The sequence below is a fragment of the Phyllobates terribilis genome, unplaced genomic scaffold (genome assembly GCF_046119375.1).
Source record: "Phyllobates terribilis strain yellow unplaced genomic scaffold, ASM4611937v1 Scaffold_12__6_contigs__length_324123572, whole genome shotgun sequence".
NCBI lineage: Eukaryota > Metazoa > Chordata > Amphibia > Anura > Dendrobatidae > Phyllobates > Phyllobates terribilis.
In genome coordinates this window covers 4,316,841-4,338,041 of record NW_027362772.1, presented here as the reverse complement: position 1 = coordinate 4,338,041, position 21,201 = coordinate 4,316,841, and the positions used below count along the sequence as shown (strand labels likewise).

The following is a 21,201-nucleotide window of genomic DNA, read 5'->3' as shown; positions in this document are numbered from 1 at the left end:
TACTGTCTGTTGAACAGTGTATCTAATCCAATCCTGTGAGATACTGTGTGCTGAGCTGTGTATCTAATCCTCTCCTGTGTGATACTGTCTGCTGAGCTGTGTATCTAATCCTCTCCTGTGTGATACTGTCTGCTGAGCCGTGTATCTAATCCTCTCCTGTGTGATACTGTCTGCTGAGCCGTGTATCTAATCCTATGCTGTGTGATACTGTCTGCTGAGCAGTGTATCTAATCTTATACTGTGTGATACTGTCTGCTGAGCTGTGTATCTAATCCTGTCCCGTGTGATACTGTCTGCTGAGCTGTGTATCTAATCCTCTCCTGTGTGATACCGTCTGCTGAGCTGTGTATCTAATCCTATGCTGTGTGATACCGTCTGCTGAGCTATGTATCTAATCTTCTCCTGTGTGGTACTGTCTGCTGAGCTGTGTATCTAATCCTCTCCTGTGTGATACTCTCTGCTGAGCTGTATCTCTAATCCTCTCCTGTGTGATACCGTCTGCTGAGCTATGTATCTAATCTTCTCCTGTGTGGTACTGTCTGCTGAGCTGTGTATCTAATCCTCTCCTGTGTGATACTGTCTGCTGAGCTATGTATCTAATCCTCTCCTGTGTGATACTGTCTGCTGAGCCGTGTATCTAATCATCTCCTGTGCGATACTGTCTGCTGAGCCGTGTATCTAATCCTCTCCTGTGCGATACTGTCTGCTGAGCTGTGTATCTAATCCTCTCCTGTGTAATACTGTCTGCTGAGCTGTGTACCTAATCCTCTCCTGTGTGATACTGTCTGCTGAGCTGTGTATCCAATCCTCTCCTGTGTGATACTGTCTGCTGAGCTGTGTATCTAATCCTCTCCTGTGTGATACTGTCTGCAGAGCCGTGTATCTAATCCTCTCCTGTGTGATACCGTCTGCTGAGCTGTGTATCCAATTCTCTGCTGTGTGATACCATCTGCTGAGCTGTGTATCTCATCCTCTCCTGTGTGATACCGTCTGCTGAGCTGTGTATCTAATCCTATCCTGTGTGATACTGTCTGCTGAGCTGTGTATCTAATCCTCTAATATGTGATACTGTCTGCTGAGCTGTTTATCTAATCCTCTCCTGTGTGATACTGTCTGCTGAGCTGTGTATCTCATCCTCTCCTGTGTGATACCGTCTGCTGAGTCATGTATCTAATCCTATCCTGTGTGATACTGTCTGCTGAGCTGTGTATCTAATCCTCTCCTGTGTGATACTGTCTGCTGAGCTGTGTATCTAATCCTCTAATGTGTGATACTGTCTGCTGAGCTGTGTATCTAATCCTCTCCTGTGTGATACTGTCTGCTGAGCTGTGTATCTAATCCTCTAATGTGTGATACTGTCTGCTGAGCTGTGTATCTAATCCTATCTTGCGTGATACTGTCTGCTGAGTCGTGTATCTAATCCCGCCCTGTGTGATACTGTCTGCTGAGCCGTGTATCTAATCCACTCCCGCGTGATACTGTCTGATGAGCTGTGTATCTAATCCCCTCCTGTGTGATACTGTCTGCTGAGCTGTGTATCTAATCATCTCCTGTGTGATACTGTCTGCTGAGCTGTGTATCTAATCCTCTCCTGTGTGATACTGTCTGCTGAGCTGTGTATCTAATCCTCTCCTGTGTGATACTGTGTGCTGAGCTGTGTATCTAATCCTCTCCTGTGTGATACTGTCTGCTGAGCTGTGTATCTAATCCTCTCCTGTGTGATACTGTCTGCTGAGCCGTGTATCTAATCCCCTCCTGTGTGATACTGTCTGCTGAGCTGTGTATCTAATCCTCTCCTGTGTGATACTGTCTGCTGAGCTGTGTATCTAATCCTCTCCTGTGTGATACTGTCTGCTGAGTCATGCATCTAATCCTCTCCTGTGTGAAACTGTCTGCTGAGCTGTGTATCTAATCCTCTCCTGTGTGATACCGTCTGCTGAGTCATGTATCTAATCCTCTCCTGTGTGATGCTGTCTGCTGAGCTGTGTATCTAATCCTCTCCTGTGTGATACCGTCTGCTGAGCTATTTATCTAATCCTGTCCTGTGTGATACTGTCTGCTGAGCTGTGTATCTAATCCTCTCCTGTGTGATACCGTCTGCTGAGCTATTTATCTAATCCTACACTGTGTGATACTGTCTGCTGAGCTGTGTATCTAATCCTCTCCTGTGTGATACTGTCTGCTGAGCCGTGTATCTAATCCTCCCCAGTGTGATACTGTCTGCAGAGCCGTGTATCTAATCCTCTCCTGTGCGATACTGTCTGCAGAGCCGTGTATCTAATCGTCTCCTGTGCGATACTGTCTGCTGAGCTGTGTATCTAATCCTATGCTGTGTGATACTGTCTGCTGAGCAGTGTATCTAATCTTTTACTGTGTGATACTGTCTGCTGAGCCGTGTAACTAATCCTCTCCTTTGTGATACTGTCTACTGAGCTGTGTATCTAATCCTCTCCTTTGTGATACTGTCTACTGAGCTGTGTATCTAATCCTCTCCTGTGTGATACCGTCTGCTGAGCCGTGTATCTAATCCTCTCCTGTGTGATACTGTCTGCTGAGCTGTGTATCTAATTCTCTCCTGTGTGATACTGTCTGCTGAGCTGTGTATCTAATCCTCTCCTGTGTGATACTGTCTGATGAACTGTGTATCTAATCCTCTCCTGTGTGATACTGTCTGCTGAGCTGTGTATCTAATCCTCTCCTGTGTGATACTGTCTGCTGAGCTGTGTATCTTATCCACTCCTGTGTGATACTGTCAGCTGAGCTGTGTATCTAATCCTATCCTGTGTGATACTGTCTGCTGAGCTGTGTATCTAATCCTCTCCTGTGTGATACTGTCTGCTGAGCTGTGTATCTAATCCTCTCCTGTGTGATACTGTCTGCTGAGCTGTGTATCTAATCCTCTCCTGTGTGATACTGTCTGCTGAGCTGTGTATCTAATCCTACCCTGTGTGATACTGTCTGCTGAGCTGTGTATCTAATCTTCTCCTGTGTGATACTGTCTGCTGAGCTGTGTATCTAATCCTCTCCTGTGTGATGCTGTCTGCTGAGCTGTGTATCTAATCTTCTCCTGTGTGATACTGTCTGCTGAGCTGTGTATCTAATCCTCTCCTGTGTGATACTGTCAGCTGAGCTGTGTATCTAATCCTACCCTGTGTGATACTGTCTGCTGAGCTGTGTATCTAATCTTCTCCTGTGTGATACTGTCTGCTGAGCTGTGTATCTAATCCTCTCCTGTGTGATGCTGTCTGCTGAGCTGTGTATCTAATCTTCTCCTGTGTGATACTATCTGCTGAGCTGTGTTTCTAATCCTCTCCTGTGTGATACTGTCTGCTGAGCTGTATATCTAATCCTCTCATGTGTGATACCGTCTGCTGAGCTATGCATCTAATCCTGTCCTGTGTGATACTGTTTGTTGAGCTGTGTATCTAATCCTATTCTGTGTGATACTGTCTGCTGAGCAGTGTATCTAATCCTCTCCTGTGTGATGCTGTCTTCTGAGCTGTGTATCTAATCCTGTCCTGTGTGATACTGTCTGCTGAGCTGTGTATCTAATCCTGTCCTGTGTGATACTGTCTGCTGAGCCATGTATCTAATCCTCTACTGTGTGATACTGTCTGCTGAGCAATGTATCTAATCCTACCCTGTGTGATACTGTCTGCTGAACCGTGTATCTAATCCTCTCCTGTGTGATACTGTCTGCTGAGCTGTGTATCTAATCCTGTCCTGTGTGATACCGTCTGCTGAGCTGTGTATCTAATGCTGTCCTGTGTGATACTGTCTGCTGAGCTGTGTATCTAATCCTATCCGGTGTGATACTGTCTGCTGAGCCGTGTATCTAATCCTCTCCTGTGTGATACTGTCTGCTGAGCTGTGTATCTAATCATATTCTGTGTGATACCGTCTGCTGAGCAGTGTATCTAATCCTCTCCTGTGTGATACTGTCTTCTGAGCTGTGTATCTAATCCTCTCCTGTGTAATACTGTCTGCTGAGCTGTGTATCTAATCCTGTCCTGTGTGATACTGTCTGCTGAGCTGTGTATCTAATCCTGTCCTGTGTGATACTGTCTGCTGAGCTGTGTATCTAATCCTCTACTGTGTGATACTGTCTGCTGAGCCATGTATCTAATCCTCTCCTGTGTGATACCATCTGCTGAGCTGTGTATCTAAACCTATCCTGTGTGATACTGTCTGCTGAGCTGTGTATCTAATCCTGTCCTGTGTGATACTGTCTGCTGAGCTGTGTATCTAAACCTATCCTGTGTGATACTGTCTGCTGAGCTGTGTATCTAATCCTGTCCTGTGTGATACTGTCTGCTGAGCTGTGTATCTAATCCTCTACTGTGTGATACTGTCTGCTGAGCCATGTATCTAATCCTACCCTGTGTGATACTGTCTGCTGAACCGTGTATCTAATCCTCTCCTGTGTGATACTGTCTGCTGAGCTGTGTATCTAATCCTATTCTGTGTGATACTGTCTGCTGAGCTGTGTATCTAATCCTGTCCTGTGTGATACTGTCTGCTGAGCTGTGTATCTAATCCTCTCCTCTGCAATACTGTCTGCTGAGCTGTGTATCTAATCCTCTCCTGTGTGATACTGTCAGCTGAGTCATGTATCTAATTCTCTCCTGTGTGATACTGTCTGCTGAGCCGTGTATCTAATCCTACCCTGTGTGATACTGTCTGCTGAACCGTGTATCTAATCCTCTCCTGTGTGATACTGTCTGCTGAGCTGTGTATCTAATCCTATTCTGTGTGATACCGTCTGCTGAGCAGTGTATCTAATCCTGTCCTGTGTGATACTGTCTGCTGAGCTGTGTATCTAATCCTCTCCTCTGCAATACTGTCTGCTGAGCTGTGTATCTAATCTTCTCCTGTGTGATACTGTCTGCTGAGTCATGTATCTAATTCTCTCCTGTGTGATACTGTCTGCTGAGCCGTGTATCTAATCTTCTCCTGTGAGATACTGTGTGCTGAGCTGTGTATCTAATCTTCTCCTGTGAGATACTGTGTGCTGAGCTGTGTATCTAATACAATCCTGTGAGATGCTGTGTATCTAATCCTCTCCTGTGTGATACTGTCTGCTGAGCTGTGTATCTAATCCTCTCCTGTGTGATACCATCTGCTGAGCAGTGTATCTAATCCTATGCTGTGTGATACTGTCTGCTGAGCCGTGTATCTAATCCTATGCTGTGTGATACTGTCTGCTGAGCCGTGTATCTAATCCTATGCTGTGTGATACTGTCTACTGAGCCGTATATCTAATCCTATCCTGCAGTGAACACAAACTATGAATCTCAGTACAGCAACTCTGATCTAGTCACCTCTGTGCTGAGACATCTACATTGAGGCTACTGTACAGAGGACGTCCTTATACACAGTAGGGTGCACAGAGATCATGGACCTCAGTGCTCCAACTCCGATCTAGTCACCTCTGTACTGAGACATCTAGATTGAAGTTACTGTACAGAGGACGTCCTTATACACAGTACAGTGCACACAAACTATGAATCTCAGTACAGCAACTCTGATCTAGTCACCTCTGTACTGAGACATCTAGACTGAAGTTACTGTACAGAGGACGTCCTTATACACAGTACAGTGCACAGAGATCATGGACCTCAGTGCTGCAACTCTGATCTAGTCACCTCTGTACTGAGACATCTATACTGAAGTTACTGTATAGAGGACGTCCTTATACACAGTACAGTGCACAGAAACTATGAATCTCAGTACAGCAACTCTGATCTAGTCACCTCTGTACTGAGACATCTAGACTGAAGTTACTGTACAGAGGACGTCCTTATACACAGTACAGTGCACAGAAATCATGAACCTTACTGCAGCAACTCTGATCTAGTCACCTCTGTACTGAGACATCTAGATTGAGGTTACTGTACAGAGGACGTCCTTATACACAGTACAGTGCACACAAACTATGAATCTCAGTACAGCAACTCTGATCTAGTTAGCTCTGTACTGAGACAACTAGACTGAAGTTACTGTACAGAGGACGTCCTTATACACAGTACAGTGCACAGAAATCATGAACCTTACTGCAGCAACTCTGATCTAGTCACCTCTGTACTGAGACATCTAGATTGAGGTTACTGTACAGAGGACGTCCTTATACACAGTACAGTGCACACAAACTATGAATCTCAGTACAGCAACTCTGATCTAGTCACCTCTGTACTGAGACAACTAGACTGAAGTTACTGTACAGAGGACGTCCTTATACACAGTACAGTGCACAGAAACTATGAATATCAGTACAGCAACTCTGATCTAGTTACCTCTGTACTGAGACAACTAGACTGAAGTTACTGTACAGAGGACGTCCTTATACACAGTACGGTGCACACAAACTATGAATATCAGTACAGCAACTCTGATCTAGTTACCTCTGTACTGAGACAACTAGACTGAAGTTACTGTACAGAGGACGTCCTTATACACAGTACGGTGCACACAAACTATGAATATCAGTACAGCAACTCTGATCTAGTCACCTCTGTACTGAGACAACTAGACTGAAGTTACTGTACAGAGGACGTCCTTATACACAGTACAGTGCACACAAACTATGAATCTCAGTACAGCAACCCTGATCTAGTTAGCTCTGTACTGAGACAACTAGACTGAAGTTACTGTACAGAGGACGTCCTTATACACAGTACGGTGCACACAAACTATGAATATCAGTACAGCAACTCTGATCTAGTTACCTCTGTACTGAGACAACTAGACTGAAGTTACTGTACAGAGGACGTCCTTATACACAGTACGGTGCACACAAACTATGAATATCAGTACAGCAACTCTGATCTAGTCACCTCTGTACTGAGACAACTAGACTGAAGTTACTGTACAGAGGACGTCCTTATACACAGTACGGTGCACACAAACTATGAATCTCAGTACAGCAACTCTGATCTAGTCACCTCTGTACTGAGACATCTAGACTGAAGTTACTGTACAGAGGACGTCCTTATACACAGTACGGTGCACACAAACTATAAATCTCAGTACAGCAACTCTGATCTAGTCACCTCTGTAATGAGACAACTAGACTGAAGTTACTGTAGAGAGGACGTCCTTATACACAGTACAGTGCACAGAAATCATGAACCTTACTACAGCAACTCTGATCTAGTCACCTCTGTACTGAGACAACTAGACTGAGGTTACTGTACAGAGGACGTCCTTATACACAGTACGGTGCACACAAACTATGAATCTCACTACAGCAACTCTGATCTAGTCACCTCTGTACTGAGACATCTAAATTGAAGTTAGTGTACAGAGGACGTCCTTATACACAGTACGGTGCACAGAGATCATGGACCTCAGTACAGCAACTCTGATCTAGTCACCTCTGTACTGAGACATCTAGGTTGAGGTTACTGTACAGAGGACGTCCTTATACACAGTACGGTGCACACAAACTAGGAATCTCAGTACAGCAACTCTGATCTAGTCACCTCTGTACTGAGACATCTAGATTGAGGTTACTGTACAGAGGACGTCCTTATACACAGTACAGTGCACAGAAATCATGAACCTCAGTACAGCAACTCCGATCTAGTCACCTCTGTACTGAGACATCTAGACTGAAGTTACTGTATAGAGGACGTCCTTATACATCGTACAGTGCACAGAAATCATGGACCTCAGTACAGCAACTCTGATCTAGTTACCTCTGTACTAAGACAACTAGACTGAAGTTACTGTACAGAGGACGTCCTTATACACAGTACAGTGCACAGAAACTATGAATCTCAGTACAGCAACTCCCATCTAGTCACCTCTGTACTGAGACATCTAGATTGAGGTTACGATACAGAGGACGTTCTTATACACAGTACGGTGCACACAAACTATGAATCTCAGTACAGCAACTCTGATCTAGTAACCTCTGTACTGAGACAACTAGACTGAAGTTACTGTACAGAGGACGTCCTTATACACAGTACAGTGCACACAAACTATGAATCTCAGTACAGCAACTCTGATCTAGTCACCTCTGTACTGAGACATCTAAATTGAAGTTACCGTACAGAGGATGTCCTTATACACAGTACAGTGCACAGAGATCATGGACCTCAGTGCTGCAACTCTGATCTAGTCACCTCTGTACTGAGACATCTAGATTGAGGTTACTGTACAGAGGACGTCCTTATACACAGTACAGTGCACAGAAATCATGGACCTCAGTACAGGAACTCTGATCTAGTCACCTCTTTACTAAGACAACTAGACTGAAGTTACTGTACAGAGGACGTCCTTATACACAGTACGGTGCACACAAACTATGAATCTCAGTACAGGAACTCTGATCTAGTCACCTCTTTACTAAGACAACTTGACTGAAGTTACTGTACAGAGGACGTCCTTATACACAGTATGGTGCACACAAACTGAATCTCAGTACAGCAACTCTGATCTAGTCACCTCTGTACTGAGACATCTAGACTGAAGTTACTGTACAGAGGACGTCCTTATACACAGTAAGGTGCACACAAACTATGAATCTCAGTACAGCAACTCTGATCTAGTCACCTCTGTACTGAGACATCTAAATTGAAGTTACCGTACAGAGGATGTCCTTATACACAGTACGGTGAACAGAGATCATGGACCTCAGTACAGCAACTCCGATCTAGTCACCTCTGTACTGAGACATCTAGACTGAAGTTACTGTACAGAGGACGTCCTTATACACAGTAAGGTGCACACAAACTATGAATCTCAGTACAGCAACTCTGATCTAGTTACCTCTGTACTGAGACAAATATACTGAAGTTACTGTACAGAGGACGTCCTTATACACAGTACAGTGCACAGAGATCATGGACCTCAGTACAGCAACTCCGATCTAGTCACCTCTGTACTGAGACATCTAGATTGAAGTTACTGTACAGAGGACGTCCTTATACACAGTACAGTGCACACAAACTATGAATCTCAGTACAGCAACGCTGATCTAGTTACCTCTGTACTGAGACAAATAGACTGAAGTTACTGTACAGAGGACGTCCTTATACACAGTACAGTACACAGAGATCATGGACCTCAGTACAGCAACTCCGATCTAGTCACCTCTGTACTGAGACATCTAGAATGAGATTAATGTACAGAGGATGTCCTTATACACAGTAGGGTGCACACAAACTATGAATCTCAGTACAGCAACTCTGATCTAGTCACCTCTGTACTGAGACATCTAGACTGAAGTTACTGTACAGAGGACGTCCTTATACACAGTACGGTGCACAGAGATCATGGACCTCAGTACAGCAACTCCGATCTAGTCACCTCTGTACTTAGACATCTAGACTGAAGTTACTGTACAGAGGACGTCCTTATACACAGTAGGGTGCACACAAACTATGAATCTCAGTACAGCAACTCTGATCTAGTTACCTCTGTACTGAGACAAATAGACTGAAGTTTCTGTACAGAGGACGTCCTTATACACAGTACAGTGCACAGAGATCATGGACCTCAGTGCTGCAACTCTGATCTAGTCACCTCTGTACTGAGACATCTAAATTGAAGTTACTGTACAGAGGACGTCCTTATACACAGTACAGTGCACAGAGATCATGGACCTCAGTGCTGCAACTCCGATCCAGTCACCTCTGTGCTGAGACATCTAGACTAAGGTTACTGTACAGAGGATGTCCTTATACACAGTACGGTGCACAGAAACTATGAATCTCACTACAGCAACTCTGATCTAGTCACCTCTGTACTGAGACATCTATACTGAAGTTACTGTATAGAGGACGTCCTTATACACAGTACGGTGCACACAAACTATGAATCTCAGTACAGCAACTCTGATCTAGTTACCTCTGTACTGAGACATCTAGACTGAAGTTACTGTACAGAGGACGTCCTTATACACAGTACAGTGCACAGAAATCATGAAACTTACTGCAGCAACTCTGATCTAGTCACCTCTGTACTGAGACATCTAGATTGAGGTTACTGTACAGAGGAAGTCCTTTTACACAGTACAGTGCACACAAACTATGAATCTCAGTACAGCAACTCTGATCTAGTCACCTCTTTACTAAGACAACTAGACTGAAGTTACTGTACAGAGGACGTCCTTATACACAGTACGGTGCACACAAACTATGAATCTCAGTACAGCAACTCTGATCTAGTCACCTCTGTACTGAGACATCTAGACTGAAGTTACTGTACAGAGGACGTCCTTATACACAGTAAGGTGCACACAAACTATGAATCTCAGTACAGCAACTCTGATCTAGTGACCTCTGTACTGAGACATCTAAATTGAAGTTACCGTACAGAGGACGTCCTTATACACAGTACGGTGCACAGAGATCATGGACCTCAGTACAGCAACTCCGATCTAGTCACCTCTGTACTGAGACATCTAGAATGAGGTTAATGTACAGAGGACGTCCTTATACACAGTAGGGTGCACACAAACTATGAATCTCAGTACAGCAACTCTGATCTAGTCACCTCTGTACTGAGACATCTAGACTGAAATTACTGTACAGAGGACGTCCTTATACACAGTATGGTGCACAGAGATCATGGACCTCAGTACAGCAACTCTGATCTAGTCACCTCTGTACTGAGACATCTAGACTGAAGTTACTGTACAGAGGACGTCCTTATACATAGTAGGGTGCACACAAACTATGAATCTCAGTACAGCAAGTCTGATCTAGTTACCTCTGTACTGAGACAAATAGACTGAAGTTACTGTACAGAGGACGTCCTTATACACAGTACAGTGCACAGAGATCATGGACCTCAGTATAACAACTCCGATCTAGTCACCTCTGTACTGAGACATCTAGATTGAAGTTACTGTACAGAGGACGTCCTTATACACAGTACAGTGCACACAAACTATGAATCTCAGTACAGCAACTCTGACCTAGTTACCTCTGTACTTAGACAACTATACTGAAGTACCTGTACAGAGGACGTCCTTATACACAGTACAGTGCACAGAGATCATGAACCTTACAGCTGCAACTCTGATCTAGTCACCTCTGTACTGAGATATTTAGATTGAAGTTACTGTACAGAGGACGTCCTTATACACAGTACAGTGCACACAAACTATGAATATCAGTACAGCAACTCTGATCTAGTTACCTCTGTACTGAGACAACTAGACTGAAGTTACTGTACAGAGGACGTCCTTATACACAGTACAGTGCACACAAACTATGAATCTCACTACAGCAACTCTGATCTAGTCACCTCTGTACTGAGACATCTAAATTGAAGTTACCGTACAGAGGACGTCCTTATACACAGTACGGTGCACACAAACTAGGAATCTCAGTACAGCAACTCTGATCTAGTCACCTCTGTACTGAGACATCTAGAATGGAGTTACTGTACAGAGGACGTCCTTATACACAGTACAGTGCACAGAGATCATGGACCTCAGTGCTGCAACTCCGATCTAGTCACCTCTGTACTGAGACATCTAGACTGAAGTTACTGTACAGAGGACGTCCTTATACACAGTACGGTGCACACAAACTATGAATCTCAGTACAGCAACTCTGATCTAGTCACCTCTGTACTGAGACATCTAGATTGAGGTTACTGTACAGAGGACGTCCTTATACACAGTACAGTGCACAGAAATCATGGACCTCAGTACAGCAATTCCGATCTAGTCATCTCTGTTTTGAGACATCTAGACTGAAGTTACTGTATAGAGGACGTCCTTATACATAGTACAGTGCACAGAAATCATGGACCTCAGTACAGCAACTCTGATCTAGTTACCTCTGTACTGAGACAACTAGACTGAAGTTACTGTACAGAGGATGTCCTTATACACAGTACAGTGCACAGAAACTATGAATCTCAGTACAGCAACTCCCATCTAGTCACCTCTGTACTGAGACATCTAGATGGAGGTTACCATACAGAGGACGTCCTTATACACAGTACAGTGCACAGAGATCATGAACCTTACTGCAGCAACTCTGATCTAGTTACATCTGTACTGAGACAACTAGACTGAAGTTACTGTATAGAGGACGTCCTTATACACAGTACAGTGCACAGAAATCATGGACCTCAGTGCAGCAACTCTGATCTAGTCACCTCTGTACTGAGACATCTAGACTGAAGTTACTGTACAGAGGACGTCCTTATACACAGTACGGTGCACACAAACTATGAATCTCAGTACAGCAACTCTGATCTAGTCACCTCTGTACTGAGACATCTAGATTAAGGTTACTGTACAGAGGACGTCCTTATACACAGTACAGTGCACACAAACTATGAATCTCAGTACAGCAACTCTGATCTAGTCACCTCTGTACTGAGACATCTAGATTAAGGTTACTGTACAGAGGACGTCCTTATACACAGTACGGTGCACACAAACTATGAATCTCAGTACAGCAACTCCCAACTAGTCACCTCTGTACTGAGACATCTAGACTGAAGTTACTGTATAGAGGACGTCCTTATACACAGTACGGTGCACACAAACTATGAATCTCAGTACAGCAACTCTGATCTAGTTACCTCTGTACTGAGACAACTAGACTGAAGTTACTGTACAGAGGACGTCCTTATACACAGTACAGTGCTCACAAACTATGAATCTCAGTACAGCAACTCTGATCTAGTCACATGTGTACTGAGACAACTAGACTGAAGTTACTGTACAGAGGACGTCCTTATACACAGTACAGTGCACAGAAACTATGAATCTCAGTACAGCAACTCTGATCTAGTCACCTCTGTACTGAGACATCTAGATTGAAGTTACTGTACTGAGGACGTCCTTATACACAGTACAGTGCTCAGAGATCATGGACCCCAGTGCTGCAACTCCGATCCAGTCACCTGTGTACTGAGACATCTAGACTAAGGTTACTGTACAGAGGACGTCCTTATACACAGTAAGGTGCACACAAACTATGAATCTCAGTACAGCAACTCTGATCTAGTTACCACTGTACTGAGACAACTAGACTGAAGTTACTGTACAGAGGACATCCTTATACACAGTACAGTGCACAGAGATCATGAACCTTACTGCAGCAACTCTGATCTAGTCACCTCTGTAATGAGACAACTAGACTGAAGTTACTGTACAGAGGACGTCCTTATACACAGTACAGTGCACACAAACTATGAATCTCAATACAGCAGCTCTGATCTACTTACCTCTGTACTGAGAAAACTAGACTGAAGTTACTGTACAGAGGACGTCCTCATACACAGTACGGTGCACACAAACTATGAATCTCAGTACAGCAACTCTGATCTAGTCACCTCTGTACTGAGACATCTAGACTGAAGTTACCGTACAGAGGACGTCCTTATACACAGTACAGTGCACAGAGATCATGAACCTTACTGCAGCAACTCTGATCTAGTCACCTCTGTAATGAGACAACTAGACTGAAGTTACTGTACAGAGGACATCCTTATACACAGTACGGTGCACACAAACTATGAATCTCAGTACAGCAACTCCCAACTAGTCACCTCTGTACTGAGACATCTAAATTGAAGTTACTGTACAGAGGACGTCCTTATACAGAGTACAGTGCACACAAACTAGGAATCTCAGTACAGCAACTCCCAACTAGTCACCTCTGTACTGAGACATCTAAATTGAAGTTACTGTACAGAGGACGTCCTTGTACAGAGTACAGTGCACACAAACTAGGAATCTCAGTACAGCAACTCCGATCTAGTCACCTCTGTACTGAGACATCTATACTGAAGTTACTGTACAGAGGACGTCCTTATACACAGTACGGTGCACACAAACTATGAATCTCAGTACAGCAACTCTGATCTAGTCACCTCTGTACTGAGACATCTATACTGAAGTTACTGTATAGAGGACGTCCTTATACACAGTACGGTGCACACAAACTATGAATCTCAGTACAGCAACTCTGATCTTGTTACCTCTGTACTGAGACATCTATACTGAAGTTACTGTACAGAGGACGTCCTTATACATAGTACAGTGCACAGAAATCATGGACCTCAGTACACCAACTCTGATCTAGTTACCTCTGTACTGAAACAACTAGACTGAAGTTACTGTACAGAGGATGTCCTTATACACAGTACAGTGCACAGAAACTATGAATCTCACTACAGCAACTCCCATCTAGTCACCTCTGTACTGAGACATCTAGATTGAGGTTACCATACAGAGGACGTCCTTATACACAGTACAGTGCACAGAGATCATGAACCTTACTGCAGCAACTCTGATCTAGTTACCTCTGTACTGAGACAACTAGACTGAAGTTACTGTATAGAGGACGTCCTTATACACAGTACAGTGCACAGAAATCATGGACCTCAGTGCAGCAACTCTGATCTAGTCACCTCTGTACTGAGACATCTAGATTGAGGTTACTGTACAGAGGACGTCCTTATACACAGTACGGTGCACACAAACTATGAATCTCAGTACAGCAACTCTGATCTAGTTACCTCTGTACTGAGACAACTAGACTGAAGTTACTGTACAGAGGACGTCCTTATACACAGTACGGTGCACACAAACTATGAATCTCACTACAGCAACTCTGATCTAGTCACCTCTGTACTGAGACATCTATACTGAAGTTACTGTATAGAGGACGTCCTTATACACAGTACGGTGCACACAAACTATGAATCTCAGTACAGCAACTCTGATCTTGTTACCTCTGTACTGAGACATCTATACTGAAGTTACTGTACAGAGGACGTCCTTATACACAGTAAGGTGCACACAAACTATGAATCTCAGTACAGCAACTCTGATCTTGTTACCTCTGTACTGAAACATCTATACTGAAGTTACTGTACAGAGGACGTCCTTATACACAGTACGGTGCACACAAACTATGAATCTCAGTACAGCAACTCTGATCTTGTTACCTCTGTACTGAGACAACTTGACTGAAGTTACTGTACAGAGGACGTCCTTATACACAGTACGGTGCACACAAACTATGAATCTCAGTACAGCAACTCTGATCTAGCCACCTCTGTACTGAGACAACTAGACTGAAGTTACTGTACAGAGGATGTCCTTATACACAGTACAGTGCACAGAGATCATGGACCTCAATGCTCCAACTCTGATCTAGTCACCTCTGTACTGAGACATCTAAATTGAAGTTACCGTACAGAGGACGTCCTTATACACAGTACAGTGCACAGAGATCATGGACCTCAATGCTCCAACTCTGATCTAGTCACCTCTGTACAGAGACATCTAAATTGAAGTTACTGTACAGAGGACGTCCTTATACACAGTACGGTGCACACAAACTATGAATCTCAGTACAGCAACTCTGATCTAGTCACCTCTGTACTGAGACATCTAGAATGGAGTTACTGTACAGAGGATGTCCTTATACACAGTACAGTGCACAGAGATCATGGACCTCAGTGCTGCAACTCCGATCTAGTCACCTCTGTACTGAGACATCTATACTGAAGTTACTGTATAGAGGACGTCCTTATACACAGTACGGTGCACACAAACTATGAATCTCAGTACAGCAACTCTGATCTAGCCACCTCTGTACTGAGACAACTTGACTGAAGTTACTGTACAGAGGACGTCCTTATACACAGTACGGTGCACACAAACTATGAATCTCAGTACAGCAACTCTGATCTTGTTACCTCTGTACTGAGACATCTAGACTGAAGTTACTGTATAGAGGACGTCCTTATACACAGTACGGTGCACACAAACTATGAATCTCAGTACAGCAACTCTGATCTAGCCACCTCTGTACTGAGACAACTTGACTGAAGTTACTGTACAGAGGACGTCCTTATACACAGTACGGTGCACACAAACTATGAATCTCAGTACAGCAACTCTGATCTTGTTACCTCTGTACTGAGACATCTAGACTGAAGTTACTGTATAGAGGACGTCCTTATACACAGTACGGTGCACACAAACTATGAATCTCAGTACAGCAACTCTGATCTAGCCACCTCTGTACTGAGACAACTTGACTGAAGTTACTGTACAGAGGACGTCCTTATACACAGTACGGTGCACACAAACTATTAATCTCAGTACAGCAACTCTGATCTTGTTACCTCTGTACTGAGACAACTAGACTGAAGTTACTGTATAGAGGACGTCCTTATACACAGTACAGTGCACAGAAATCATGGACCTCAGTGCAGCAACTCTGATCTAGTCACCTCTGTACTGAGACATCTAGATTGAGGTTACTGTACAGAGGACGTCCTTATACACAGTACGGTGCACACAAACTATGAGTCTCAGTACAGCAACTCTGATCTAGTCACCTCTGTACTGAGACATCTAGATTGAAGTTACTGTACAGAGGACGTCCTTATACACAGTACAGTGCACACAAACTATGAATCTCAGTACAGCAACTCTGATCTAATCACCTCTGTACTGAGACATCTAAATTGAAGTTACCGTACAGAGGACGTCCTTATACACAGTACAGTGCACAGAGATCATGGACCTCAGTGCTGCAACTCTGATCTAGTCACCTCTGTACTGAGACATCTAAATTGAAGTTACTGTACAGAGGACCTCCTTATACACAGTACAGTGCACACAAACTTTGAATCTCAATACAGCAACTCTGATCTAGTCACATCTGTACTGAGACATCTATACTGAAGTTACTGTATAGAGGACGTCCTTATACACAGTACGGTGCACACAAACTATGAATCTCAGTACAGCAACTCTGATATTGTTTCCTCTGTACTGAGACATCTATACTGAAGTTACTGTACAGAGGACGTCCTTATACACAGTAAGGTGCACACAAACTATGAATCTCAGTACAGCAACTCTGATCTTGTTACCTCTGTACTGAGACATCCAGACTGAAGTTACTGTACAGAGGACGTCCTTATACACAGTACGGTGCACACAAACTATGAATCTCAGTACAGCAACTCTGATCTTGTTACCTCTGTACTGAGACATCCAGACTGAAGTTACTGTATAGAGGACGTCCTTATACACAGTACGGTGCACACAAACTATGAATCTCAGTACAGCAACTCTGATCTTGTTACCTCTGTACTGAGACATCTAGAATGGAGTTACTGTACAGAGGATGTCCTTATACACAATACAGTGCACAGAGATCATGGACCTCAGTGCTGCAACTCCGATCTAGTCACCTCTGTACTGAGACATCTATACTGAAGTTACTGTATAGAGGACGTCCTTATACACAGTACGGTGCACACAAACTATGAATCTCAGTACAGCAACTCTGATCTAGCCACCTCTGTACTGAGACAACTTGACTGAAGTTACTGTACAGAGGACGTCCTTATACACAGTACGGTGCACACAAACTATTAATCTCAGTACAGCAACTCTGATCTAGTCACCTCTGTACGGAGACATCTAAATTGAGGTTACCATACAGAGGACGTCCTTATACACAGTAGGGTGCACACAAACTATGAATCTCAGTACAGCAACTCTGATCTTGTTACCTCTGTACTGAGACATCCAGACTGTAGTTACTGTACAGAGGACGTCCTTATACACAGTACGGTGCACACAAACTATGAATCTCAGTACAGCAACTCTGATCTTGTTACCTCTGTACTGAGACATCCAGACTGAAGTTACTTTATAGAGGACGTCCTTATACACAGTACGGTGCACACAAACTATGAATCTCAGTACAGCAACTCTGATCTTGTTACCTCTGTACTGAGACATCTATACTGAAGTTACTGTACAGAGGACGTCCTTATACACAGTACGGTGCACACAAACTATGAATCTCAGTACAGCAACTCTGATCTAGCCACCTCTGTACTGAGACAACTAGACTGAAGTTACTGTACAGAGGACGTCCTTATACACAGTACAGTGCACAGAGATCATGAACCTTACTGCAGCAACTCTGATCTAGTCACCTCTGTACTGAGACATCTAGATTGAGGTTACTGTACAGAGGACGTCCTTATACAAAGTACGGTGCACACAAACTATGAATCTCACTACAGCAACTCTGATCTAGTCACCTCTGTACTGAGACATCTAGACTGAAGTTACTGCACAGAGGACGTCCTTATACACAGTACGGTGCACACAAACTATGAATCTCAGTACAGCAACTCTGATCTAGTTACCTCTGTACTGAGACATCTAGACTGAAGTTACTGCACAGAGGACGTCCTTATACACAGTACAGTGCACACAAACTATGAATCTCACTACAGCGACTCTGATCTAGTCACCTCTGTACTGAGACATCTAGATTGAGGTTACTGTACAGAGGACGTCCTTATACACAGTACAGTGCACACAAACTATGAATCTCAGTACAGCAGCTCTGATCTAGTCACCTCTTTACTAAGACAACTAGACTGAAGTTACTGTACAGAGGACGTCCTTATACACAGTACGGTGCACACAAACTATGAATCTCAGTACAGCAACTCTGATCTTGTCACCTCTGTACTGAGACATCTAGAATGAAGTTTCTGTACAGAGGACGTCCTTATACACAGTACAGTGTAGAGAGATCATGGACCTTAGTGCAGCAACTCTGATCTAGTCACCTCTGTACTGAGACATCTAGATTGAGGTTATTGTACAGAGGACGTCCTTATACACAGTACGGTGCACACAAACTTTGAATCTCCGTACTGCAACTCCCATCTAGCCACCTCAGTAATGAGACAACTAGACTGAAGTTACTGTACAGAGGATGTCCTTATACACAGTACAGTGCACCGAAATCATGGACCTCAGTACAGCAACTATGATCTAGTTACCTCTGTAATGAGACATCTAGAATGGAGTTACCGTACAGAGGACGTCCTTATACACAGTACGGTGCACACAAACTATGAGTCTCAGTACAGCAACTCTGATCTAGTCACCTCTGTACTGAGACATCTAGAATGGAGTTACTGTACAGAGGATGTCCTTATACACAGTACAGTGCACAGAGATCATGGACCTCAGTGCTGCAACTCCGATCTAGTCACCTCTGTACTGAGACATCTAGACTAAGGTTACTGTACAGAGGACGTCCTTATACACAGTACAGTGCACACAAATTATGAATCTCAGTACAGCAACTCTGATCTAGTTACCTCTGTACTGAGACATCTATACTGAAGTTACTGTATAGAGGACGTCCTTATACACAGTACAGTGCACACAAACTATGAATCTCACTACAGCAACTCTGATCTTGTTACCTCTGTGCTGAGACAACTAGACTAAGGTTACTGTACAGAGGACGTCCTTATACACAGTACGGTGCACACAAACTATGAATCTCAGTACAGAAACTCTGATCTAGTCACCTCTGTACTGAGACATCTAGACTGAAGTTACTGCCCAGAGGACATCCTTATACACAGTACGGTGCACACAAACTATGAATCTCAGTACAGCAACTCTGATCTAGTTACCTCTGTACTGAGACATCTAGACTGAAGTTACTGCCCAGAGGACGTCCTTATACACAGTACGGTGCACACAAACTATGAATCTCAGTACAGCAACTCTGATCTAGTCACCTCTGTACTGAGACATCTAAATTGAAGTTACTGTACAGAGGACGTCCTTATACACAGTACAGTGCACAGAAATCATGAACCTTACTACAGCAACTCTGATCTAGTCACCTCTGTACTGAGACATCTAGACTGAAGTTACTGCCCAGAGGACGTCCTTATACACAGTACGGTGCACACAAACTATGAATCTCAGTACAGCAACTCTGATCTAGTCACCTCTGTACTGAGACATCTAAATTGAAGTTACTGTACAGAGGACGTCCTTATACACAGTACAGTGCACAGAAATCATGAACCTTACTACAGCAACTCTGATCTAGTCACCTCTGTACTGAGACATCTAGACTGAAGTTACTGCCCAGAGGACGTCCTTATACACAGTACGGTGCACACAAACTATGAATCTCAGTACAGCAACTCTGATCTAGTTACCTCTGTACTGAGACAACTAGATTGAAGTTACTGTACAGAGGACGTCCTTATACACAGTACAGTACACAGAGATCATGAACCTTACTGCAGCAACTTTGATCTAGTCACCTCTGTACTGAGACATCTAGACTGAAGTTACTGTACAGAGGACGTCCTTATACACAGTACGGTGCACACAAACTATGAATCTCAGTACAGTAACTCTGATCTAGTCACCTCTGTACTGAGACATCTAGACTGAAGCTACTGTACAGAGGACGTCCTTATACACAGTACGGTGCACACAAACTATGAATCTCAGTACAGCAACTCTGATCTAGTTACCTCTGTACTGAGACAACTCGACTGAAGTTACTGTACAGAGGACGTCCTTATACACAGTACGGTGCACACAAACTATGAATCTCACTACAGCAACTCTGATCTAGTCATCTCTGTACTGAGACATCTAGACTGAAGTTACTGTACAGAGGACGTCCTTATACACAGTACAGTGTACACAAACTATGAATCTCAGTACAGCAACTCTGATCTAGTCACCTCTGTACTGAGACATCTAGATTGAAGTTACTGTACAGAGGACGTCCTTATACACAGTACAGTGCACACAAACTATGAATCTCAGTACAGCAACTCTGATCTAGTTACCTCTGTACTGAGACAACTAGACTGAAGTTACTGTACAGAGGACGTCCTTATACACAGTACAGTGCACACAATCTATGAATCTCATTACAGCAACTCTGATCTAGTCACCTCTTTACTGAGACATCTAGACTGAAGTTACTGTACAGAGGACGTCCTTATACACAGTACGGTGCACAGAGATCATGGACCTCAGTACAGCAACTCCCATCTAGTTACCTCTGTACTGAGACATCTAGACTGAAGTTACTGTACAGAGGACGTCCTTATACACAGTACAGTGCACAGAGATCTCGGACCTTACTGCAGCAACTCTGATCTAGTCACCTCTGTACTGAGACATCGAAATTGAAGTTACCGTACAGAGGACGTCCTTATACACAGTACGGTGCACAGAAATCATGAAACTTAATGCAGCAACTCTGATCTAGTCACCTCTTTACTGAGACATCTAGACTGAAGTTACTGTATAGAGGACGTCCTTATACACAGTACAGTGCACAGAAATCATGAACCTTACTGCAGCAACTTTGATCTAGTCACCTCTGT

The 21,201-nt window shown here is 43.7% G+C and overlaps 1 protein-coding gene across 1 annotated transcript in view; it reads left to right on the top strand.

Moving 5' to 3' along the window:
• The window catches only part of LOC141172895 (microtubule-associated serine/threonine-protein kinase 4-like), a 216,442-nt gene that overhangs the window by 154,748 nt on the left and 40,493 nt on the right, over positions 1-21,201 (top strand). The window lies entirely within an intron of this gene.